This window comes from Arvicola amphibius, chromosome 7, assembly GCF_903992535.2.
Source record: "Arvicola amphibius chromosome 7, mArvAmp1.2, whole genome shotgun sequence".
NCBI classification, from domain to species: Eukaryota; Metazoa; Chordata; class Mammalia; order Rodentia; family Cricetidae; genus Arvicola; species Arvicola amphibius.
Window position 1 is genome coordinate 71,440,868 of NC_052053.1, and position 27,398 is coordinate 71,468,265.

The following is a 27,398-nucleotide window of genomic DNA, read 5'->3' on the forward strand; positions in this document are numbered from 1 at the left end:
TAACCCTCATCAGAAAAGCTTCCTTTTGCACCAAGGGCTATTAACACAAAGACCCACAGCTGGTCAACACGCAGAAAATAGAAGACCATGGAGTGACTAATCCTAAATGGAACATTTATACCCTACCACACCATCAGCAGCAAGATAGAAGCCCTGATCAAAGCCAGAGTCTGCAGGGGAACTTGAACACAGGCTCTAAGCAGCGTATTAGATTGGGAAGCGCAGGATGAATCCAGTGCTCAGAACTGGACTCCTAAATGGCTTTTCTTCGTGAGACCAGCCTGAGAGCGCACGAGTGATGTCCTGCTAACCGTACCCATCAGCCAATGGAAGACCAGAAGGCAAAAACAGGACTTCCCAAGAACAAACTCAGCATCTGCGGCCCGGCAGTGCTAGGAAGTCCCTAGGGATGTAACAGCCTTCTGGGAGCTGAGGGAATAACACTGAGGCTGAAGATTGAATTCAGCAATCAGGGAAGATGGATCCACACTCCATACCATCCCCAGTCTTCTTTCCCTTCACATTTATTCCTTGCTTAATGCCCAATTCAGCTGAGCAAGATAGATCCATCTGATATTTCCCTATATCGATTCTTTTTTTTTTTTTTTTTTTTTTTTTGGTTTTTCGAGACAGGGTTTCTCTGTAGCTTTGAAGCCTATCCTGGAACTAACTCTTGTAGACCAGGCTGGTCTCGAACTCACAGAGATCCGCCTGCCTCTGCCTCCCGAGTGCTGGGATTAAAGGCGTGCGCCACCACCGCCCGGCTCGATTCTTTTTTTTTTAACCTTAGTTTTCCCCTTTAGATTTTCCTCTCCAAAAAAAATCCCCAAACAAGCAACATCAGCAGCAGCAGCAACAACAAAGGTTAGTCTGGTTTGCAAGGTCTCTGTGTCTCAGGCTCCAAGGACCAGGACTGTTCTGTATATCTGATAACATGTCTTTATCTCTCTTCCCAGTCTACTGTTAGTCGAAACTGCCTCATCGCCCCTAGCTTGCTTTGTCTCTCCTGTTATCCTTCTTTGTTTCCCACCTCTACCCCACTTCTCTATCAACCCAGTAACAACCTGAATCTTAATCCACTTTCTCTTCTATTTCCATTCATACTAACTTGCTAAAATGATTTTTGTGGAATAAGTAATTGTTTTTTATTTAATTACTTCTATATTTTAAGTGCTAGTGACTGTTACATGCAGTATTCAACAGGAATTGAACCTGGTACCTTCAACCCCAGTCCAGCAGAGGGAAATGACACTAAACTCTTAACTGAGTCCCTCTTGACCACTGCAAACACTCCTACTGAAGGACTAAAGGACTAATGAGATTTTAATATTTTGCCCCAGATGTGTAAGTCTCAATGCAAAGCCACAAGAAATATGAAAATCAAAGACACCATGGATCCTCCAAAATTTACACTGAGTAATGATTGCTCAATATGAGTGAACTTCTATAGATGAAATCTCAGACAAAGAAGTCAAAGGAATGATTATAAATGTTTAAAGAAATCAGAAGAGTCCACAAAGTCCTGAATGAATTCCAAGAGAATACAAATAATACTTGAATGAAATATAGAAGTCAAAATAGGTTATAAAAATGAAATTCAATAAAGAGATAGACTTGTTGAAGAAAAACCAAATTGAAATGCTTCTGGAAATGAAAAATCCACAAAGCCAAATTAAAAACCTCCCTGGAAAGCCTTACCAGTAGAGTGAATCACAGAGAGGAAGCTATCAGGGATCAAATACAAGGCATATGAATTGAAATAGTCAAGGACAAAGATAAATTAATTTAAAAGTATGAACAGATCATGCAAGATTCATAGGATACCATGGAAAGGTCAACTCTAAAATCACGGGCGTAGAAGGAGAGCGACCCTCCAAAGGTATAGACATTTTCAATACAATCATGGCAGGAATTTCCCCAAATTAAAGAAGAGAGACACTCACCCAGGTACAGGCGGCATTCAGAACATCAAAAAGCAAAAATTGGGCAATAATCTTTTGTATTATGCTGTAGTTAAAGCACTAACTATATAAAACAAGAAAGCTATATTAAAAACTACAAGAGAGAAATGCCAAATCACATTTAAAGGCAAACCCATCAGAATAACAGCAGATTTCTCCACAGGAGAGCTTGCGATGAAGCATGTTAATTTGCGAAATCCCAGCTGCCAACCCAGATGACTATACTCAGCAAAGCTATACTCAAAGGAGGAAGGAACAAAAGGGTAAAAGAATCTGTGGCCATTAGGCCAGCTCTCTAGGAAACACTAGAAGAACCCTTTGCTCTGAGGAAAAAGACAGATACACCTAGGAAGTTATAGGAAAGAATCAACCACAGTAGGACGGTAGTTGAGCCAGTGGGGACTGGAAAAAAATACCAAGCACTACAAAAATAAGCAAAATGATAACAATTAATATATATTTTAATAACATCATGTTAAGTCCTCAATCAAAAGATGTTGGCTAGCTGATTGGATTTGAAAGTAGGATCCATTTATCTGTTGTCTCCAAGAATGACACCTCACCACCAAAGAAGGATGCTACCTTAGGGTAAAAGAAGGCTAAAAAGCAAGAAGTATTCCAAGTGAATGGAACTAGGAAGCAAGCAGGTGTCACTGTTATAATATCTGACAAGACAGACTTCAAACAAAAATTAGTCAGGCATTATAAAGGTCATTTCATACTGATAAAGGAAGCAATTCACCAAGAGGACATCACAATTCAAACATAAATGCACCCAATTTCATAAAACAAATGCTACTGGAGGTAAGGTTACAGGTTACCCCCTCCCCAATAATAGCGAGTGATTTCAGAACCCTATTCATCCAAATACACAGGTCATCCTGACAAAAATAAACTGAAAAATTCTCAGTTTAATGACATCATTGATCAAATGGAACAAATACACATATACAGAACATTCCATCCAGACACTACAGAATGAATATCCATTCTTCTTAGGAGCTCATGGAGCTGTCTCTGAAACAGATCACATAATAGGCTACAAATCAAATCAAATAACAAATATTGGAAAACTGAAATAGCATCTGATTACATTAGGAGCGGCTAGAAAGCAACAATAAGAGAAACTAGAATATGCGCAAACCCCTGGGCATTAACCAGCACTCTACTGGATGATGAATGGGTCATTTAAGAAATCAAGAAGAGAAAAATTAAAAGCTTTCTAGAGGTAAATGAAAATGAAAACATAACATACCAAAGCTATGCAATAGGATGAAAGCGTTCTACAAGTGCCTGCATTAAAAATAAATCAGAGGCTCACATCAATAATAATGCACCTTCAGGCTCTGATAGCAGGAGAGCAGGTCAGGCTGCAGATCAGTAAGTGAAAAGAACGGATTCAGAGCCTCTAACCACTGAACAACCCTACCAGACCTCTGGCAACTTTTTATTTCCCTCTCTGATTTCTTCAATGAACTACGGGTCATTCAGGAGTATATTGTTCCATATCCACGTATTTGAGTAATTTCTATAAATTTCTTGCTATTGGTTACTAGCTTTTGCAAATATTATTTTGTATAGATTTATTTTACTCTTTCTCTGTCTTTCTTTGTCTGTCTCTCTGTCTCTGTAATGATGAGGCAAGCAGGCCTGCTTTTTGTCCCGCCCGTCTCCTGCACGGCTAGCTTTACACCTGAAATAACAACACAAATTGTACTCATTTAAACACTGCTTGGCCCATTAGCTCTAGCCTCTTATTGGCTAACTCTCACATCTTGCTTTAACCCATATTTAGTAATCTGTGTAGCACCACGAGGTGGTGGCTTACCAGGAAAGATCTTAGCCTGCGTCCATCTCAGAGAGGAGAGGCATGGTGACTGCCTGAGGCGTCTGCCTGACTCTGCTTTCTTTCTCCCACAGTTCTGTTCTGTCTACTCTGCCTACCTAATTTTCTGTCCTATTAAAGGGCCAAGGCAGTTTCTTTATTAACCAATGAAAGTAACACATAGATAGATGACCCTCCTCCATCATGTCTCTGTCTCTGTCTCTGTCTCTGTCTCTCTCTCTCTCTCTCTCTCTCTCTCTGTGTGTGTGTGTGTGTCCCTTGTGTAGCAGGGCATCCATGTCCCTGGAATGGAGTGGTTTCATAGTAGCTAGAGAATCCAACAACTTGGCAGTTACGTAGTCCACTAGGCTTGTTGTCTCAGTATTCCCGATACAGTCCCCAAAGCTTGGAAAGTTCCTAAAGGTCACTGGTCCTTAATCAATGATGGACACCTGGGGATGGGGGTTCTGATATTTGTGAAGGAATCAGCAGCAGCAACACTGGGGTAAATCAACTTGTCTGCCTAAGAGAAGGCTAAGCCAGCCAAAGGCAAGTAATGTTCCTCCCGCCATGCCCCCTTTTATCTGGCTTCCACCAGAAGGTGCTGCCCATGTTCAGGGTGTATCTTTCTATTCTATGAAAATCATGACAATCCCCTGGCTTGGACTCCATACTCAGGTGACCCTCAAACTGACATTCAAATCACCATAGGCCTGCATAACCATGGCAGTCCTTTGCAGAAGAGCAACACTGCGGGGATGGGGACTCACGCTCCTCAATCTTAACTTGTATCACAAGGCCATAGCAGCAAAAATGGGTGTGGCAGTGCACAGAACAGATATGTAGATCAACAGAATGGAATAGAGGCCCCAGAATCAACCACACAGCTGCAGCCACCTGGTTTGGAAAAAGCACACGTTAGAGGAAAGATGGCCTCTTCAATGATTCGTGCTGGGAAACCTGGATTTCCTCTCGTAGAAGAAAGAAGCTCGATTTAACTCTCTCACCCTGAACAAAGATCTGTTCCAAATGGATCAAAATCCCCACTACAAAAGCTGAAACTTTAAAACTGCTAGAGAGAAACCAACCACAGGTAAATTCTTCAAGATACAGAACAGGCAAGGGTTTCCTAAAAAGAACTTCAATAGTATTGGAAATAATCTTACAACATGGCGGATAGGGTGACATAAAGTTGAAAAGCTTCTGCCTAGCAAAGACAGCAGTCACCAGAGTGAAGAGACAGCCGGCATGTGGGCAGGCAAAAACCTGTGCCAGCGAAACATCTGACAGAGGAGTACTATCTAGAAAACAGAAAGAACTGCAAAAATTAAACACTCCAGAACCAAATCATCTGACCAACAAATGGGCCAGCGAGCCAAGTAGAAAGTTCTCAAGGATGAAACATAAATGTCCAATAAGCACCAAAGAAACTGACCAGCTTTGCCAGTCACTAGAGAAATGCAAAACCACACTATAATTTCATCTCACGGCAGCCAGTAGAAAAGATATTAAGAGAACAAGCAACAGGGCTGGAGAGATGTTCAGGGGTTAAGAGTATGTTCTGTAATTGCAGAGGACCTGCGCTCAGTCAGACACCAGCACGGAAGCTGGGTGACTCACAACTGCCTGTAACTCCAGATCCAGGGGATCTCATGCCTTGGCCCTCCACAGTATGAGTACACATACACACACCACGACCACCACCAACAACAACAATGACAACAACACAACAGAAACAAGAACAACAAAAACCAAATATAATACTTTAAAAAAGAAAGCAAATAACAAATTCTTGAGATGCCATGGAAAAAGAAGCTTTTGCTCACTGCTGGAGGGAATGCAGACAAGCCTAGCCCCTGCAGGAATCAGTATTGGGCACCTCCAAAACTAAAACTAGAACTATTGTATGAGTCAGCTATACCTCTCCTGAGTACGCACCAAAACCCTAAGTCAGCGTACCTCAGAGACCCATGCACATCCATGCTTCTGCAGCACTATTTACAACAGCCAGAAATTGAACCAGCCTGAATTCCTGTCAACAGAAGACTGGATAAAAAAATTGTAAGGCATATATATGTATGTATATATGTACATATATATATGTGTGTGTGTGTGTGTGTGCGCGTGTGCGTGTGCGTGTGCATGTGTGTGTGTGTGTGTGTGTGTATACAGTGAAATTTTATGTGGCCATAAAGGAAAATGCAATAATGACATTTTCAGGAAATGGATACAACTGGAACTCATGTTAAGTGAAATAAGACTATATATAAATATAGTTAAGTTAAGTTACCAGCATCCGTGTTGGGTGGCTCACAGCCCCTTAACTCCAGCTACAGGAAATCCAATACGCTCACCACCCTCTCTGGCCTCTGTGAGCACTTGCACACAAGCAGCATGCATGCACGCGCACACACAGACAATTATATACTATACATTTGTTATATAGTCTACATGTGTGCGCGCACGTCATTAAACTAGAAGGTGAATCATGACAGGGAGGAATAGGCACCAAGGGGGTAGGAAATAGAGGGAAAGCAAGACTGGGGCTAAGTCGGGGAGAAAGGGAGTCAGGTTGGGTGGAGGGGGAACAAATGAGAACAAGGTACAGTGAGTGACACCTGCTAAAGACGCCGCGCTGGACACAGCACTTTGTACGCTAACCTGAGAATAAACTTAAAAACATCCAAAACAATATTCATGGGGCTAGAGAGTTGGCTCGGTGGTTAAGAGAACCGCTTCTCTTGCAGACGGCCAAACTTACGTCCGACAGCTCACAGTGGTCTGCCACTCCAGCTCCAACCTCTTTGGTTTCTATAGGCATTGCACTCATGTGTAGCCGATGCAGACACAAACACCCGCACACAATTAAAAGGGAAAAATGCATCTTAAAAACTAAGGCTATTAGGGGCCAGAGAGGTGGCTTGGCAGTCGAAAGTGTGTCCTACTCTTCCACAGGGCCTGATTTCGGTTCCAGCACCTGTATCAGGCCTCGCCTAGGCTCAGGAACCACAGTCCCAGGGCATCTAACTGCAGAGGAATCCATCCAGAGGTGCATACACAGACATGCATATGTACACACAATTAAAAGAAAAATCTTTTAAACATAATACTCACAGAAATGGAAAAAAATTGAAAAAGAAATCCTATGGACTCCCCTCCTCAGACAAAAACAAAGCAAAACCAGACAAACAAATAAGACCCCCAAACCTTTAAATACTCAAAGCAGTCTCGAGCAAATACAGCATATCTGGAGGCATCTTACTGCCTAACTTCAAAACGTACAGCAAAGTTATAATAACCAAAACAGCATAGCATAGAAACAAACCAGAACACATAGACCAAATGAGAAGAGGAGAAGACTAGAGAATAATCCATATGTTATAGCCTGTTGGTGGTTCAGGGACATTTCCAAGAGCGTACACCAGGGAATGGATGGTCTTGTTAATAATATTGCTGGGAAGTGGATATAAAAATTACGACCCACAGCTCCTAGAACACTGTCTACCCTCATATCAGACACATTGAGGTGTGGACCAAAGGGGATATATCAGAAGTTCAGTTGTGACCTGTTTCACCCAAGAGGCTTTCCTCCCTTATTGGACCTTCCCAGAGTCCTCAGCATGGGTTCCTAACTGCAAGCCTGGTCCCTGGACAGGCAGAGTGATGGTCTCTGGCAGGCCAGACTCCATCTCGTGCTGTAGACCACTTTCAGATTATATACCCTCCCCCATCCATTCCCAAGCACCCATTTCTCATCCTTCTTGCTACCCTACCCCAAGTAAACATCAGTATCTTTGGCCCAAAAGAAGCCTCATGAAACCCGTTGCATTTCCTTAAGCTCCTGCCTATCAGTGGTGACATTTGTAACGTCTCAGGCCCACCCAGGCTCATAGTCCTTCCCACGCACCACGAGAGAAACTTCAAGTTTTCTGAGGAGGGGGAACCCTATCAGGCCCTCCAGGCCCACACATGTTCTGTCCAGCAGCCCCAGGCCTGGGCGACTCCTCCCCAGTCCAGCTGCTAAACTGGACTGCTCCTTGAAGCTTCGAATTGTGACCGGACCTCTGCAGCACCCACCCCAGCCCTGAGCAGCATCCAGCAGCCACCTTTGTTGGCAGTGGGCAGGTAGTTAGTTCCCTGTAGAATTGGCTTCCTTTAGGAAGGGTGGCAGAACGCTGATGCCAATGCCAAGGATAACGATGTGAAGGGATGGCTTACAGGTGGCTCTGCCTCTGACACAGTACATACCCGCTTCTTGGCCGCACCAGGCCGGACACAGCAGCTTCACGGGCCAGAAGCAATGCTGAGGCTCACCTTGCTGCTTCACAGTCTGGTATTCGGCTAGGGAACAGCATGCTCTTCTCATCGTGGGACTCAGGGGAGGGTGGGGCACCTGTGAGAGGAGAGGAGTCCACTAGACCAACAGTCAGCATGTGAATCGCACTGACAGCAATTGGCGCATGCAGCCTAGCTTCTGCAACTGTGTGGGGACCCCATATGTAGTCATGGAACTGAATGGGATGGTGCTTAAAAAATACATTGGCTGTAGAGTTCACATTCATTGCCGTTGTCCTTGGTTTCTCAGTCCTCCTCCACCGTCAGCCACATTCAGAGAGCCCGGTTTGGTCCCCTGTTCCATCAGTTCCATTCCAACTGGACTTGGTGGTCTCCCGTTAGATCTGTCCCACCGTCTCAATGGGTAAACGCACTCCTCACGGTCCTGACTTCCTTGCTCATGATCTCCCTCCTTTTGCTCCTCATCGGGACCTTGGGAGCTCAGTCCTGTGCTCCTATGTGGGGTTCTGTCATTTTCTCCATCCAATGCCAGGTGAAGGTTCTATGGTGATATGCAAGATATTCATGAGTATGGCAATAGGTTCTGGCCATTTCTGGCACCCTCTCCTCAGCTGCCCAAGGACCTAGCTGGGGGCGTCTTCCTGGACACCTGGGAACCCCTCTAGAGTCAAGCCTCTGCCAACCCTAGAATGGCTCCCTTAAGTAAGATATATAATTCCTTGTTCCCATATTCACCCTTCCTATATCCCAACCATCCTATTCCTTAACCTTCACCTGGCGATGGATGGAGATAGAGACAGAGCCCCACATTGGAGCACCGGACTGAGCTCCCAAAGTTCTGATGAGGAGTGGATGGAGAGAGATCATGAGAAAGTCAGAACCATGAGGGACGCATTCACCCACTGAGACGGCAGGACAGAACTAATGGGAGACCACCAAGTCCACTTGGAATGGGACTGATGGAACATGCGACCAAATCGGACTCTCTGAGGGTGGCGGATGGTGGAGGCTGACCGAGGAGCCAAGGACAATGGCGATGGGCTTGGTCTCTACGACATGGACGGGCTCTGTGTGAGCCTTGTCAGTTCGGTTGCTCACCTTCCTGGACCTGGGGGGAGTTGGGAGGACCTTGGTCTCAACATAGTGTAGAGAACCCTGATGGCTGTTTGGCCTCAAGAGGGAGGGAGTGGGGGTGTGGGTGGAGGGGAGGGGAGGGAAGGGGGAGGAGGAGGGGAGGCGATGGCAATTTTTAATAAAAAATAAATAAACTGGAAAAAATACATTGGCATCATAAAAGGCTTCTAAATGCACCATAAAAGGCTTCCGAATGCACAAGGACTGAAAATCCATTCAAAACTCAAATCCGTAACAAATGCTCACCCATGTGCCATCCCATGACTTCACTGAAGCCTTGATCTGAACACACAACACGCTTGAGCATAGCTCATGCCATTTCACCCTGCGACGCCAACAAAAGTCTCCCCTAGGCTCCAATTCAAGCCTAATATAAGTAATGAACTTCAGTGTTTGCCTGCACATACACAGCATCCCACTATTATGGAAACATAATGGTTTAATTACAGAAATCAGTCTTGAGTATTTTCCTAGTATCATTTCTCAGTGTGTATCAAATTAGTATACCTTCGGAGTCTATTGTTACAATATTTGATTTTTTAAACCGCCATTTGAGTGGCTGACTTAATTTTTATTTTTTAAAAATCTTTAAATGGATTTTACCCTAGGATTAGGACGGAATTCCCAACAATTTCTGAAATGACCCTAAATGCACTTCTGTCTTTCTGTGCCACGAACTCATGTGAAGTGGTGTTCTCAGCTTTGATGATTATGAGATAAATATATCAACTACTCTGAAAAATATTGAAGAGTTTCTCTGTCTTGAAGGATCAAATATTCAGCCAACATTTAATTATTTATATATATATATATATATATATTCATCTCATTGATATACAAGTTTGACTAAAAATCTTTAATAAGTTGACAAAATATGCATGCCAAAGAATTTTCAACAACTTTACAAATTAACCACATGTGGCGGCACATACTTTAATTCCAGCACTTAGGAGGCAGAAGCAGGTGGATCTCTGTGAGTTTGAGGACATCCTGGTCTACCTAGTGAGTTCCAGGACAGCCGGTGCTACATAGTGAGATCCTTTCTTTAAAAAACAAACAAACAAACAAACAAAAACAACAAAGCTTCTCAGTTTCAGGAGGTCCCATGTATTTATTGTTGCTCTCAGTGTCTGTGCTACTAGGGTTATATTTAGGAAGTGATCTCCTGTGCCCATGCCCACTTTCTCTTCTATCAGGTTCAGTGTGGTCAGATTTATATTGAGGCCTTTAATCCACTTGGATTTGAGTTTGGTGCGTGGTGATAGATATGGATCTATTTTTATTCTTCTACATGTTGACATCCAGTTATGTCAGCACCATTTGCTGAAGATACTTTCTTTTTTTCCATTGTATAATTTTAGCGTCTTTGTCAAAAATCAGGTGTTCATAGGTGTGTGGATTAATATCAGGGTCTTCAATTTGATTCCATTGGTCAACCTCTCTATTTTTTATGCCAATACCAAGCTGTTTTGATTACTGTATCTCTGTAATAGAGCTTGATGTCAGGGATGGTGATGCCTCTGGAAGTTCCTTTATTGTACAGGATTCTTTTGGCTATCCTGGGGTTTTGTTTTTCCATATGAAGTTTATTGTTCTTCCAAGGTCTGTGAAGAATTGTGTTGGGATTTTGATGGGGATTGCATTGAATCTATAGATTGCTTTTGATAGAATTGCCATTTTTACTATGTTGATCCTTCCTATCCAAGAGCATAAGAAATCTTCCCATTTTCTGGTATCTTCTTCAATTTCTTTCTTTAAAGATTTAAAGTTCGTGTCAAATAGGTCTTTCACTTCTTTGATTAGTGTTACCACAAGATATTTTATGTTATTTGCAGCTATTGTGAAAAGTGATGTTTCTCTGATTTCCATCTCAGCTTCTTTATCATTTGTGTATAGAAGGGCTATCCTTTGCCACATCACTGAAGGTATTTATCAGCTGTAGGAGTTCTCTGGTAATTTTGGGGGTCACTTATATAAACTATCATATCATCTGCAAATAACGAAAGTCTGACTTCCTTTCTAATTTGAATCTCCTTGATCTCCTTTTGTCGCCTTATTTCTAAAACTTCAAGAACTATGTTGAAGAGGTATGGAGAGAGTGGACAGTCTTGTCTTGTTCCTGATTTTAGTGGAATTTCTTTGAGTTTCTTTCCTTTTAATTTGATGTTGGCTGTCGGCTTGCATATATTGCTTTTATTATATTTAGATATGTTTCTTGTATCCCTTCTCTCTCCAAGACCTTTATCATGAAGAGGTGTTGGATTTTGTCAAATGCTTTTTCAGTATCTAATGAAATGATCATATGATTTTTTTTTCTTTCAGTTTATTTATATGATGGATTACATTGAAAAATTTTCATATTTTGAACCAGCCCTGCATCTCTGGGATGAAGCTTACTTGATCATGGTGGATGATTTTTTTCTGGTATGTTTTGGGTTCAGTTTAACAGTATTTTATTGGGTATTTTTTGCATCTTACTAAATGGGAAAAGATCTTCACTAACCCCACATCAGACAAAGGAGTGATCTCCAAAATATATAAAGAACTCAAGAAATTAGACATTCAAATTCTAAATAACCCATTTTAAAAATGGGGTACTGAACTAAACAGAGAATTCTCAACAGAAGAATCTCAAATGGCCAAAAAGATACTTAAGGAAATGTTCAACATCCTTAACTATTAGAGAAATGCACATCAAAACAACTCTGAAATACCATCTTACACCTGTCAGAATGGCTAAGACCAAAAACACTAAAGATAACTTATGCTGGAGAGGATGTGGAGTACAGGGAACACTCATCCATTGCTGGTGGGAATGCAAACTTGTGCAATGACTTTTGAAATCAGTTTGGTGGTTTCTCAGATAACTGGGAATCAACTTACCTCAGGATCCAGCAATACCACTCTTGGACATATACCCAAAAGATGCTCAATCATACTACAAAAGCATTTGTTCAATTATGTTTATAGCAACATTATTTGTAACAGCTAGAACCTGGAAAAAAACCCTAGATGCCCCTCAACTGAAGAATGGATAAAGAAAACATGGCACATTTACACATTAGAGTTTTACTCAGTGGTAAAATAAAAAAAATGACATTTTGAATTTTGCATGCAAATGGATTGAACTGAAAAAATTTCATCCTGAGTGAGGTAACCCAGACCCCCAAAAATGAATATGGTATGTACTCACTTACAAGTGGATACTAGCTATAAACAAAGGACTTTGAGCCTATAGTTCATGATCCTACAGAAGTTAAGTACTAAGGTGAGCCCCGAGAAAATATATATATATATATATATATATATATATATATATATATACCCACCTGGAAATTGGAAATGGACAGGATTGACTGTCAGGTTTGGGAGCATGGGGGTGGGGAACAGGTGAGGTTAGGAGAAAAAGAGGATGGGAGAAGGGGAGGGTAGAGGAGATCTTGAGGAAATGGGATGGTCAAGATGGAGGAAGGACAGAGAGGAGATCAAGGAGAGAGATATTTTGATTGAGGGAGCCATTATACGGTTAGCAGAAACCTGGCTCTAGAGAAATTCCCAGGAATCCAAAAGGATGATCCCACCTAGAACCCTGGGCAATAGATGAGAAGGGGCCCTATCTTGACTTGCCCTGTAGTCAGATGAATAACATAAGTATCTCCATAGAACCTTCATCCAGCAATTGATGGAAACAGAGGCAGAGACCCACATCAGAGCACTGGACTGAGCTCCCAAAGTCCAGTTGAAGAGTGGAAGGAATGAGAATATGAGAAAGGAGGTCAAGACCATGATGGGTTACCCACTGAAACAGTTTGCCTCAGCTAATGGGAACTCACCAACTCCAGCCAGACTGTGAAGGAACAAGCATAGGACCAAGATAGTTCCTCTGAATGTGTTTGACAGTTGCATGGCTGAGGCAGACTGTGGGGCCACTGGCCATGGCACCAGGATTTATCCCTGCTTTGTGTTTTTTGAGATCCTATTCTCTTTGGATGTATACCTTGCTCAGCCTACGTATAGTAGGGATGGCTTTGGATCTTCCACCAGGCAATGTGCCTTACCCTCTCTGAGGATTAGACGGGGGTGGGGTGGGAGGGTTGTAGAGGGAATGGGAGGAGGGGAGGGGGTGGGAACTTGGATTGGTATTTTTTTAAAAAAAAATCTAATAAATTAAAAAAGAAACAAACAAAAACAAAACGCAAGCACTGTGAGTGAATCTTTGATTTGTGTATCTATTTTATAGGCCTGTGCTGGGTGACATAAAATTATTTCAGGTGAAGGCAGGGAAGATGGCTCAGTGGGTAAGTGTCTGCTGTGCAAGCATGAAGACCTGAGCCCGGAGCCCCAGTGTCTACATAAGAGCTGGGTGTGGCGGCACGCACCTGTAACTCCAGCACTGATAGAGTGAAGATGGGAAGATTGCTGGGCATCCCGGTCACTGAAAAACAGTGAGCAAGTCAGAGGAAGGACAGAGCAGAACATGACTTCCCCTGCTCTCCACATGGACACACGTACCATATATACATACAACATCTTAAGTAGCAAAAATAAATTTCTCCCTTGAAATATGGGGTTGGAGTATGTTGTCAGTATCCTATCTAAGGTGACTAGATCTTCACATTTCCTCGGGGAAGGTCACATCACAGAGGGACAGCTGTCACCCATGCAGGCTAGAGTACAACTGGGGGCAGGTAGCTGTGCTGTACACACAATAGGACCTGAAAGAGGTCCTATTATTTAATTTCCTAATTAATTTCCATGAAACACACACACTGAAGCGGGGGGGGGAACTGCACCTTCTCTATCTCAAGCCCAGGAAAGAGGCAGCCTGGAAGCTGGGACATATCAGCCTCTCATTGTAGAGTTAGAGGCCATTCTTTCCTCATGGACCTGCCCAGGAAATTTTGAGCCCAGACAGAAAGTATGACAACAGACAGGGGAGAAATGACAGCTCCTTTAGTGGCCAAGCCTTGAAAACCCTGTGACTGAGGCTGCTCGCTCTCCATGTCAGGCTCTGTTCACAGGGCTTTTCTCCCATTGGAAAAAGTGCCCCATGTCCACACTCCAATCCAGCTTCTGTTTCAGGCACACAATGCTTCTGGTCTCAGCACCGGGCATAGGACAGGTCAGGAGAGGCAGGGAAGGCTAAGGGACATAGGACTGATGAAGCATCTGCTACTCACTGGCACCACACCCAACATGTTCTTGGGTCTCCAAAATCCAGGTTATCCAATAAGGGCAGCATTCATAGGATTCAAAGAACTGCCCAAAAGCCACACAGCAGTTGTGAGTGAGAGATAGGCTAGGTGTTCAGGTGTATCATAGTGTGTGCCACCTTTGAACGGCTTGGATTTAGAGCCCATGGTCGACTAGACTGGCTGGCTCAGTAACTTACCCCTTGGTCCCCTCCCCAGGTCTGGTAGGACCTTGATTGCTAGAATGCAAACATTCTTTGTGCTTAGGCAGTGTGTGATCAAAGTCAGTTTGGCCAGGTGGACCATCCCGACACCCATCACAACAGGATCATGGCCAGCTGAACATCCTCAGAGGAGGGATAGTAACCTCTGTGTCCTGCAAGCCAATGAGCATGAACATTAGAACATAGACACTGGAGAAAAAGATGAGACAAGTCATCAGTGTGAAAAGGGCCTTATTGTCACAAGATCAAAGTGGGGGCAGCCTCATTAGCCAGTAGGAGAAGATGAGAGAGACTTTCAGCTTTGTGACATCATGCAAAGTGACATCATGCAGCAGGGATAGCTGCCCAGAGAATCACTAGCTTTGGTCTCAAAAGGAACTAGTGAAGTCATGCTTTACAGAGAGCCAGGTCCACTCTGACCCTATAATGTTTTTTATCTATCTATCTATCTATCTATCTATCTATCTATCTATCTGTCTGTCTGTCTGTCTGTCTGTCTGTCTGTCTGTCTGTCTGTCCGTCCGTCCGTCCGTCCGTCCGTCCGTCCGTCCGTCCGTCCGTCCGTCCGTCCGTCCATCCATCCATCCATCCATCCATCCATCTATCTATCTATCTATCTATCTATCTATCTATCTATCTATCTATCTATCTATCTATCTATCTATCATCTCTCTCTCTCTATCTATCTATCTATCATCTATCTATCTATCATCTATATCTATCTATCTATCTATCTATCTATCTATCTATCTATCTATCTATCTATCTGTCTACCTACCTACCTATCTGTCTGTCTGTCTGTCTGTCTGTCTGTCTATCCGTCTATCCATCCATCTATCTATCCATCTATCTATCCGTCTATCCATCTATCCATCTATCCATCTATCCATCTATCCATCATCTATCCATCTATCCATCTATCCATCTATCTATCATCTATCTATCTATCTATCTATCTATCTATCTATCTATCTATCTATCTATCATCTATCTCTATCATCTATCTATCTATCTATCTATCTATCTATCTATCTATCTATCTATCTATCTGTCTATTAGTCTATCTATCTGAATGTCTGTCCGTACATCTGTCCATCCATCCATCCATCCATCCATCCATCCATCCATCCATCCGTTTGTCTGTCCTCCCATCTGTTGGTCTGTCTGTCTATCTAATTTTCTCAATCAGGGTTTCATATCACACAAGCTGGCCTTGAGTTCACTCTACACCCAAAAATAAACTCTTGGTCTTTATTTCTTTACTTTTCAGAATTCTGGAATTCCATTTGTCAGCCACACCTCCATTTTATGTGATGGTCAGAATTGAATCCAGAGTTCTTGTGTGCCAGGCAAGTACTCTGTCAGTGACTGCATAACCAGTCCCTTCACTCTAACATTGTCCCTTTTTTCTAGCCCAGTTTCCAATACAGCAAACACTTGTCTTCATTTTTCACAGCTTCTCTCTATTCTTGTTACCACATGCTATGCTACCTGGCGCCTTCAGCCCCTTCCTACCTCTTGTAGGGGTCCCACAAAATGTCGGGTTCTCAAATACACATTAGTCCTTTTGTTGTTAAAAAAGATTGTGGCTTTGGGGGTTAAACTCAGAGCTCTAGGAGCATTGGTAGACATTCTACCACTGGATAATATCACCATCTGCCTGGGAGGGTCTCTTGAATAGCCCAGGTCCCTTGCTGATGGTCCCCTGTTCCTCTAGAATCCATCAAGGAGGTTTACTTGGAACCAGGAGCATAGTGACTTTTCTGTTTGAGGGTTTCTTTTGATTTCTAAGGCTCTTGGGAGGACATCTGGAAAGTGCATGCCACTGGATATAGGCAAGCATAAAAATGTGGCTCTGTGTCCAAGAGAAAGAGTCAGGGACCCCAGGTGTCTATTTCCGGACTAAGGAGAAGGGGTTGTAGCAGTCTGAAAGTCATCCAGACAGAAGGTATTACAAACTCAATAAGAGCATTAAAGGGAACTGCTAACTCAAAAAGAGCTTTGGAGAAAGACCCAAATCAAGGAGACCCTTAGAGGAAATCCCATCTCAAATGAGAGCCTTAGAGGAAATTGCCAACTCAGTTAGAGCCTTATAGGGAGTCCCAAACTCACTCAACAAGATCATCAGAGGGAACTCCCAAATTAAGAAGAAACTTGGAGGGAGCCCCCAATATAATGAAAACTTTAGATGTAGCCCCCAACTCAATAAAGTCTTTGAAGGAGCCAAAACTCAATGAGAGTGGGAGGGACCCAAATTAAGGAAAGAATTGGAAAGAGCCCCCAACTCAAAGAGAGCTTTGGAGGGAGGGAAGCCCCAAATCAATGAGAGACTTGGAGGGACCCCTCAACTCAGTAAAAGCCTTGGAGGGAATCCCTAGGCAATGAGAGCCTTGGAGAGATACCCCAAATCTGTGAGAGTCTTAGAAGAAACCCCAAACTCAACAAAAGATTTAGAGGGAGATCCTAAGTCAATGAGAGCCTCAGAGGGAGCTCCCAACTCAATGAGAGCATTGGAGGAAGTCCCAAAATCATTGGGAGTCTTGGAGGAATTTCTAATTCAATAAGAACCTTAGAGGGAGCCCCCAACACAGGATAACCTTACTGAGAGTCCCTACTCAATAAGAGACTTGGACAGAGCCCCTAACTCAGTGACAATCTAAGGAGAAGTCCTGTTTCCAAATGAGAGCCTTAGAAGAGCCCAATAATAGACTTGGACAGAACCCTTAACTCAGTGACAATCTAAAAAGGAGCCCTGTATTCAAATGAGAGCCTTAGAAGAGCCCAATAAGAGCATTAAAGAGATCCTTGAGCTCTATGAGAGTCTTGGATGGAACACCCTAATCACATGAGATACCTGAAAGGAACCCCCAACTCAATGAGAACATTGGAGGGAGGCCCCAACTTGATGAAGATCTTTGGAGGGAGCCCCCATTCAGTGAGTGCCTTAAGGTAAGTGCTGTGGAGGAAACTCTCAACTCAATTGGAGCCTTAAAAGGACCCATAATTCGAGACGCCCCCCAGTTAGTTCCTTGGGCAGCTGAGGAGAGGGAACCTGAAAAGGCCAGTTCCTATAGCCATACTGATGAATTTCTTGCATATCACCATAGAACCTCCACCTGACGATAGATGAAGAAAATGACAGAGCCCCATATTGGAGCACCAGACTGAGCTCCCAAGGTCCTGATGAGGAGCAGAAGGAGAGAGAACATGAGAAAGAAAGTCAGGACCGTGAGGGAACCTCCATCTGGCGATAGATGGGGAAAATGACTGAGCCCCACATTGGAGCACTGGACTGAGCTCCCAAGGTCCTGATGAGGAGCAGAAGGAGCGAGAACATGAGGGAGAAAGTCAGGAACGTGAGGGGTGCGTTCACTCATGGAGACGGTGGGACAGAACTAATGGGAGATCACCAACTCCAGTTGGAATGGGACTGATGGATCATGTGACCAAACCCGTCTCTCTGAATGTGGCCAACAGTGGGGGCTGACTGAGAAGCAAAGGACAATGGCGCTGGGCTCTGATTCTTCTGCATGGACGGGCTCTGTGGGAGCCTTCTCAGCTTGGTTGATCACCTTCCTGGACCTGGGGGGAGTTGGGAGGACCTTGGTCTTAGCATAGAGTAGGGAATCCTGATGGCTCCTTGGCCTTGAGAGGGAGGGAGGGGAGGTATGGGTGGAGGGGAGGGGAGGGAAGGGGGAGAAGGAGGGGAGGGAAGGGGGAGGAGGAGGGGAGGGAGGGGGGAGGAGGAGGGAAGGAGATGGAAATTTTTAAATATAAAAAAATAAACCATGAGGAAAAAAAAAAGGACCCATAATTCAATGAGAGCCTTTGAGGGAACCCCAAGAAGAAGAACTCAATGAGAGTCTTTGAAGAAGCCCCAAATTCAATTAGAGCCTTGAAAGATGTCCCCAAACCAATGAGAGCATTAGAGGGAACCCCCAACTCAATGAGAGGATTAGTAACATCCTCAAACTCAAAGAGAGGCATGGGGGAAGTCCCCTCCACAATAAGGACCTTATAAGTAGTCCTCAACTGAATGAGAGTATTTCAGGGAGTCTCAAACACAGTGATATCTTTGGAGGGATCTAGAACAAAACTAGAGAAATGGAGGGAACTCCAAACTAAATTAGAGTCCTCAACTCAGTGAGAGCTGTACAGGATCCCCAATTCAAAAAAGCATTGATGGGAGCCCCCAACTCAATGAGAGTCTTGGATGGAGTCCTCAACTCAATGAGAGCTTGTATGGGGCCCCCAACTTAACAAAAGCATTGGTGGGAGTCCCCAACTTAGCAAGAGCCTTGGAAGGAGATTCCAACACTAAGAGAGAATAAGAGGAAGCAACCAAGTCAATGAGAGACTTGAAGGGAAGCCTATACTACAATGATAGTCTTAGAGTAAGCCCTGTGACTCAAAGGGAGTCTTAAAAGGAGCCCATAACTCAATGACAGCCTTGGAGAGAGCCCCAACTTGATGAGAGATTTAGAGGAATACCTCAAATCCATGAGAGCCACGAATTGAGCCCCCAAATCACTGAGATCCTTGAGGGGAGTCACAAATCAAAGAAAGCATTAGAGGGAGCCCTTAACTCAATGAGAGCTGTGGTTGGAGTCCCCAATTCAGTGAGAGGTTTAGAGGGACCCCTTAACCCCATGAGAGCCTTGGATTGAGACTCCAACTCAGTGAGAGCCTTGGAGGAAGCCCCCACCTCACTGAGAGGACTTAGAAGGAGTCCTTAACTCATGACAGCCTTGGGTGGATTTCCCAGCTCAATAATAGGGTTATTAGGAGGATCCCACTTAATGAGAACCTTAGAGGGTCCCCAAACTCATTGAGAGCCTTACAGGAAACCCCCATCTCAATTAGAGGCTTTGACAGAGGCCCCAAGTCAATGACATCATTGAAGGCAGTCCCTAACTCAGTGAAAGCCTTGGAAGGAGCCCCCAACTCAATGAGAGCCTTGGAGGGAACCTCCAACTCAATGAAAACCCTGAAGAGAGCCAAACACAATGAGAGCCTTGGAGGAAGCCCCCAATACTACGAGAGTCTTAGAGGGAGCTGCTAAGTCAATGATAGACTTGGAGGGAGGCTCTAATGCAATTGTAGCCTTAGAGCAAGCCCCAAGGCTCTATGAGAGGCATAGAGAGAACCCCAAGCTCAATAACAGCCTTAAAGGAAGCCCCTAACTCAATGAGAGCCTTGAGGGAGTCCCAAATCAATGTAAGTCTTAGAGGAAGCCCCTAACTCAATGGGAACTGTGGTTGAAGTCCCCAACTCAATGAGAGCCTTGCAGAGAGATCTCAACTTGTGATAGTTTTAGAGGATTCCCCAACTTAAAGATGGGCTTACTGGAATTCTCCTACACAGTGAGAACCTTAGAGGGTAGCCCAAATTCAATGTGAACATTAGAGGAACTCAATTAGAGTCTTAGAAGGAGCCACAAACAAATGAGAGGCTTTGAGGGAACCCCAAGTCAATGAGAACCTTGAAGGGAGTCTCCAACTTAATAAGGCCACAGAGGGATCCCTTCACCTAATGAGAGCCATGGAGGGAGGCCTCAACTCAATCGGAGCCTTAGAAGGAGTCCCCAACTCAATGAGAGCCTTGGAGAGAGATCTCAGTTCAATGAGAGTTTTAGAGGGAGCCCCCAATTCAATAAGAGCCCCAGACAGACCTCTTCACTCAATGAGAGCAAGGGAGGGAGTCTCCTAGTCAATGAGAGCCTTGGAGGTAACCTCCAAATGAGTGTAGCCTTACAGGGACTCCTCAACTCAATAAGAACCTTAGAAGGAGCCCCTAATTCAATGAATGGGTTTGAGATGGCCTCCAAGTCAACAAGAGTCTGGGAGAAAGCCCACAACTCAATTATAGCCTTGGAGGGAGCCCTCAACACAATGAGCACCTTAGTGCGAGCCACCACATCAATGAGAGACTTGGAGGGAGCTTTGAATACAATAATAGCCTTAGAGAAAGCCATGTGACTCAATGAAAACCTTAATGAGAGCCCCTAATTCAATAATAGTCTTAGAGGGAGTTCCCTAACTCAACAAGAGCCTTAGAGGGAGCATCTAACTGAATGAGAGCCTTGAAGGGAGCCCCCAACTCAATGAGTGCTTTAGTGGGATCCCCTGACTTCGTAAGAGACTTGGAGAGAGCTCTCAACTCAATGAGACACTTAGCATGAGTCCCAAACTCAATGAGAGGCATGGAGGAAGTCCCCTATTCAATAAGAGACTAATAGGCAGACCCCAACTGAATGAGAGACTTTTGGGGAGTCCTCAATTCAGTGAAATCCTTGGAGGTATTTCCTAACTCTAGTAGAGCCATGGAGGAAGTCCACAACTCAATGAGAGCAATGGAGGTATTCCCAAACTCAATGGCAGGCTTTAAGGAACCTCCCAACTAAATTAGAGCCTTAGAGGGAGTCCTAAACTCAATAAAAAGCCTTGGAGGGAGCTCCTAACTCAATAAGAGCCATGGAAGGTACCCTCAACTAAATGAGAGCCTGAAGGAAGGCTCCCAACTAAATGAGAACCTTGGGGAAGTCCCCAACTTGATGAAAGCCTTGGAGGAAGTCCCAACTCAATAAAAATGTTGGAGAAGGCCTCAACTCAATGAGAGCCTTAATGTGTTTCCAACTCAATGACAGCCTTAGAGGGAGCCCCCAACACTACAAGCATATTAGTGGGAGCCACCAAATCAATGAGAGACTTGGAGGGAGCTTCTAATGCAATGATAGCCTTAGAGTAAGCTCTATGACTCAATGAAAGTCTTAGAGAGAGCCCCTTACTCAATGAGAGCCTTGGAGGGAGCCCCCGACTTAGTGAGAGCTTTATAGGGATCCCCTAACTCCATGAGAGTCATGGATTGAGTTCAATGGGATCCTTGGAGGGAGCCCCCAACTCAATGAAAGCTCTAGGGGGATCCCCTAACTCCATAAGAGCCATGGATCGAACCCCCAATTCAATGAGAGCCTTGAAGGGAGTCCCCAACTCATGGGAACCTTGGAGGGAGCCTCTAATTCAATGAAAGCCTCTAATGGATCCCTTCACTTAAAGACAGCCTTGGAGGGAGCCCCTAACTCAACAAGGGGCTTGGAGGGAGCCCCCAAGTCAATGAGAGCCTTAGAGGAAGTCCCCAAATCAATGAAAGCCTTGGAGGGAGTATCCAACTCATTAAAAGCCTTGGAGGGAGCCACTAATTCAATGAGAGTCTCAAAGGGATCCCTTCACTTAATAAGAGCCATGGGAGGAGCCCCAAATCAACGAGAGGTTTGGGGAGGAGCCCCCAAGTCAATGACAGCCTTGGAGGGAGCTTCCAACTCATTGAAAGTCTTGGAGGGAGCCCTTAACTCAATGAGAGTCTTGGAGGGAGCCCCTAATTCAATGAACACCTTGGAGGAAACTCCCGATTCAAGAGAGCCTAAAACACTGCTTAAAAAATTCCCCCCTTTGCTTAGAGAGATGTTGGGTTTGATGCTAATTTGTAGATAAGGAAACTGAGGCTCAGAGAAGAGATAGTCACAGTTACCACCATTTAATGACATAGGCATGTTTTGAAACACAGCCTCTACCATCAGACACCATTTTATTTATGTATTATTTATTTATTCATTTAGTCATTCATTAATTTTTTAAAAATTTATTTAATTTTGTATCATGTGGGTGTTGGGAATTGAACCTGGATCTTCTGAGGCAAAATATATTTCTAACCATAGAGTCATCTCTCCAGCCTCAGACACCATTCTATTTTATTGTGTGTGTATGTATGCATGTGTATGTGCATGCATATGTGCATGTGTGTACATGTGGAGGCCAGAGGTTGACATGTAGAGTCTTCTATAACCTTCCACTTTTAGAGAGCATTTTTGCATGTTTATTTCTCCTATATGCATGTATGTGTCATACATACCAAAGCATACAAAAGGAGGAGAATAGAGGACAGTGCACAAAAATCTGTTCTCTGCTTCTACCATGGGTCCAGAGACTCAAACTCCGGCTTAGCCACAGGTGCTTTTACCCTTGAGACATCTTATAGAATGACTCTCCACTCTGTTTTTATTTTTTGTGATACGTGTTTCACACAACCTGATTTGGCTAAGCTGGCTGGTCAGTGAGCTCAGAGATCCCCCTCTCCTTGCTTCCCCAGCATGCTGGGTTATAGACATTTACTGTTCAGGCCCATATTGCTGCAACTGGCATTTGGCATGGATGCTGGGGTTCTGAGCTCAGCTCCTCATGCTTGCATGAAAATCACCTTACTGATTGAGCTATTTCTCCTAGGTATGGTTGTCCCTTCTGCTGAGGGGCTGACTACCCTATGAAGGTTGAAAAGACCACATTATACCTGTCAAATACATGGTCAAATGTTATCCAAAGGGGTATTTAGTTTCTACCCAGAGGACCTGGGGAAGGGGCTAAAGGTCTGTAAAAATGTATGGGGAGCTGGAGAGCTCCCAGTTCTCTCTGCTGGTCTGACCAGCTGTAACCAAAGCCACCCCACAAGGGGGACAGGAGACAGGCCAGTCTTTCCTAGGCCTCAGTTTCCTCCTGAGTCACATGCAGCCATCTATGAGAAGGGCCACCAGGGGGCTGCAGAGGGACGCTGCAGGGGCAGGTGCCCCCACCAAAGCCCACAGCAAGACGGGGGCTGCTTGCCTTTGTCTTGACAACAGGAAGAGGGGGGAAATGGGGATGAGGCCAGGGGCCCCTCCTTCTGCCCAACAGCCCAGATGAGGTGGCTGTGTGGGTGGGCGGGCAGAGGCTCTGGGGAAAACACTGAGTCACCGCCGGCCTGAGCCTGAAAGGAGCGTGTCCCTCCCGGCTGGAGAGAGCGGTGGCGGCAGGTTTCATGGGTAATTATGTAATTTATGAGTCTCCTGCTCCTGGCTCTGTCTGAGTCAGCCGGGCTGAGTCGTGACCAAGCTGAGGCCCAGCAATGAGAGGCGCGTGGGCACAGGCTGTATCCCAGGATCTGGCTTCTGCCCCTGGGAGCTCAGCTTGTGCGGAAGGAGCTGGAAGGGTGGGGGGAGGTTCATGTGAGACCCCAGGATGATAGGGGTCTTTTCATGTCCCTGGTTCTTTAATCAAACTATGGGGCTGGTCCATAGGGGTCAGGAATCCAGTTGCGAACCCCTGCTTTGGGGGTGTTGCTTTCAGCAAAGTGCTTGCAGGACAGAGGCCAGAGACATCCCAGGAGGACCCTCCTGACGGAGTCCAGACCATGCTGTTAACCCCCAACCCCACTTAAAAGTCCCTCTGAACACAGACACGTAGGCATATTTACATTTTATGATATATGTTTATTATTCAAAGGGCTCCACACATTGAGACTTGAAAGCCAAGAGCAGAAATCTTTTCTTCTACCCATGCTCAGTCCCCTGGGTCTGCCTACCCACCCCCCACCTCAGGCTCCTAAGCAAGGGCTGCTCAGGTCCTGCTGAGATCTAAAATGCAAGGCTGGAGGCGGGGAGGCAGTGGTAAAAAGCAGGGGATATTGGAGGGGGGCTCGGAGATGGATGGCACAGGGTGTGGCAGGGGTACTGGATCCCACTGGGTCCTAGGTTGTCCTGGTCCTCCCCGAGGGGCATCTTCTCCAGTCAGACACTTTCATTGTCTTCAGCAGGAGATCCAGGGGGAAAAGGCAGCAAACAGGAACAGAGCAGCTACTGGAAGATGAAAGCAAAGAAGGCATTAGAGGGAGCAAGCTTCTCTGGGTCACACAGCACCCCATAACTCCTGAGCCACCTGGCCAGCTGGCACAGAGACCTGTGTTCCCCCTTCACTAAGTGGCCCTGGGATCCCTTCAAGCTTAGTCTCTCTGTCTGCAAGGAGCCTCTACGCAGGACAGAAAATAAATGGAGACCCCAGGCTTGTACAGGTGGCAAGGCTGTCTCCCCTTGTCCTTTCCACTCTCTCTCTCCCAACTGTCTTATCCCACCACGCCCTCCCCCTCTCTATTTTTCCTGGCTAAAACCCACCACAGACACCACCACACCCGGAAAGAGATAAATAAATAAAAGAAAAACAATCTCAACTGTGAAAAGCAGTCCAAATCAGAATTCTTTTTCCGGCCTGAGTTAATTACACTTTAAACTGGCATGTTTACTGATGGGGATTTCGAGTTAGCAGAGACGCCCCCCCCCCCAACTGTTTGTACAGTAAACTTTGCAGGCTGGCGGCTCCCCCGGGCCTTGGCAGCCCGCAGCTCTGGCTACCCTGCCTGCCAAGGAGAGTGTAGCAGAACCATGTATTTTTGAGTGTTAGAGAAAACGAAGCTGTCGCAGATGGCAGGATTGGGGTGGGGTGGGGGCCAGGGTTGGGATGTATGCCTCCAACTCCATTCTGTGCATCTTCTACATAACTTCTGGACCCCTTGTGCCCTGGGAAAACCCCATCCTTCATCCAAGCCCTAATGGAACCAAGTATTATAAGTCCCGAGGGCAGACACTCACCAGGCCCACTGATGGCTGAAGGGCAGGCCTCGGGGCTTGCTTGTGGCCATGGCTGTCCCATGGGCGTACCCCAAAAGACGGATCCAAAGTAGGAATAGCAGTTGAGTAGGTGGAGTTCCTGAACATCCACTCCTGAGGGCCAATCCAGTGTCACGTGCCTACAATGGAAAGACGAGGAAAACAAGCATTCACAGCGCCTTCTCTGTATGCAACCCGGGCAAGCACAGGCACACATGCAAACAAGTTCCACAGTAGCGTCGATAAAAGATCACATGATGAACGTCCGAGGGCAAGTGAGATCGTGTGTTGGGCTGGAGCGAGAAGGCTTCCTGGAGGGGGCAGGGCCTGGGGCAGCCTGCCCTCCCTCGGGGTCCCTCGCACTCCCAGCCCTGCCACCTTCCTTCGGAGGCTGCTGTTCTGTGCTCCTCTAGCTGCCCTCCACGTCGCTGGGATAATGAGAAAATGATGGACGAGCCTCCATCAGGCCCCATGTCCCAGCCCTCAAGCCTGTCCTCACCCATGACAAATGGCCCCACCACCTCCACAGGGTCTTTTCAGCAGCCCCGGCTGTAGCGTTGGTAACATTGCTGGAGATTTATGTTGTCTTCCCTGGATGTTTCTCCCTTTCCTTGTTTCTTAATTTCTTCAAAAAAAAAGTGTGTTTTTATTTATTCATCCCATAAATGCTCTCTGAGTGCTGCCCGTGAGCTTCCTCCCAGCTGTCGATGCATCACCTCCCAGTGCCAGCATCTGAGCCCATTTGATCCAAGGAAGACGGGTGTTTTCTGAGCATCTATGAGCAGCCCTAGGGGTACACAGGTTCCCATAACCCTTCAAATCTTGACAAAGAAACACTACTGACTCACTAGACATGGGTCTGACTCCAAGTCCCCATGGGGACAGGACCCTACAGTTTAGAGTTCTTAACTGCTCAAAGATGTGAGAAGAGTAATTGGCCAGGAGGGGGGCAGACTCAGGGGATTCAGTCAGCCTCTGGGGACCTCAGATGAGGGATGACATCTTTAGAATGATCCTAGGCTATCCAGCACACAAGCTAAGATGTACGCAGCTCATCCATGCAGTGCTCCAGCCTCTGACAGGATACAGCAGACACACACACACACACACACACACACACACACACACACACACTGACAGAGACGGCTAATGCAGGCCTTCAGCAGAAGAAGCAAACAAAACAGCCAATTCTGGCCTGATATTTAACATCCACGGTGGTGCCCTGGGTTTCCTGATGGAGTAGGCAGCCCCATCTCAAGCCTGACAGGAATGAAAGCCTCTTAGTTAATGGGAGAGGAAACAGGTAAGTTAAAAGGGAAGAAAGAAAAGCCTGATGATCCTGGCAAGAAATGTCTTGGGTAAAGGGAGCCTGACTCACTGTACAGAAAGACGTGGAAGCCAATTCAATGAGCTGTCTGTCATCTATGGCACATGGGCCATTTCGAGAGGTACATGGGCCAGCACAGGTAGAAATGTTATGAATACATAGCCTGGAGCCCTGTCTCCAGATGTGAGATCTAGGAAAGCCACTCAACCTCTCTGGGTTCCAGCGAGTTCCTCTTGCGTAAAAGGAACCTACTCCCCTCAGAGGTCACAAACACTCACTGGGGACAGCTAATACCTACCCCTCCACACACATGTACACACTCCCCTTAAAAAACAACAAAGAAATGCTCCACTGGTTCAGTCCAATCACATCCAGAAGAAATGATGGGTGGGTGAACTGGTTCTAACATCTGCCAGGCACAGAGACACAGCCTGTGCTCTGTGACCTTGGCATACGGGGTTTACATGCTAGCTCAGAGATGGTGAATTCTCTGACCCCAGCAGTACCCCCAGGGACTTTCTTCCTGCCTGCCTGCCTGCCTGGGGGACAGACATTTTCACTTGACTCATTGGATGAGAAAAGTCCTTTGTTTGTCTTTTCTTTTCCTCAAACAATGGATAAATCTAGTAATTTTGCTTTTATTAAAGTTTGCATCAAACCGGGAGGGATCATCCTCTTTGGGTCTCCAATGAGTCTGAAACATGCATGCTGCTGATTGCTTTGGCATCCCAGCTGACATCCCATTTCTTGCATCATCCTCCCTTGGTGGATGAGGTACCTGGGGTTTTCCCCATCAGTGGTGAAGGGACTTGGGGTGGCCATCCTGCTGATGCTGAGGTGTGGCTGCGCTTACATTGGAGCAATTAAACTGGGAGACCAGCAGCGGCCTCGCACACGTTTAATATATTCTAAAGATGTGTCATTAACAGCAATTTCCATCTGCAAATGTTCCCATTTACTCAGGTCCATGC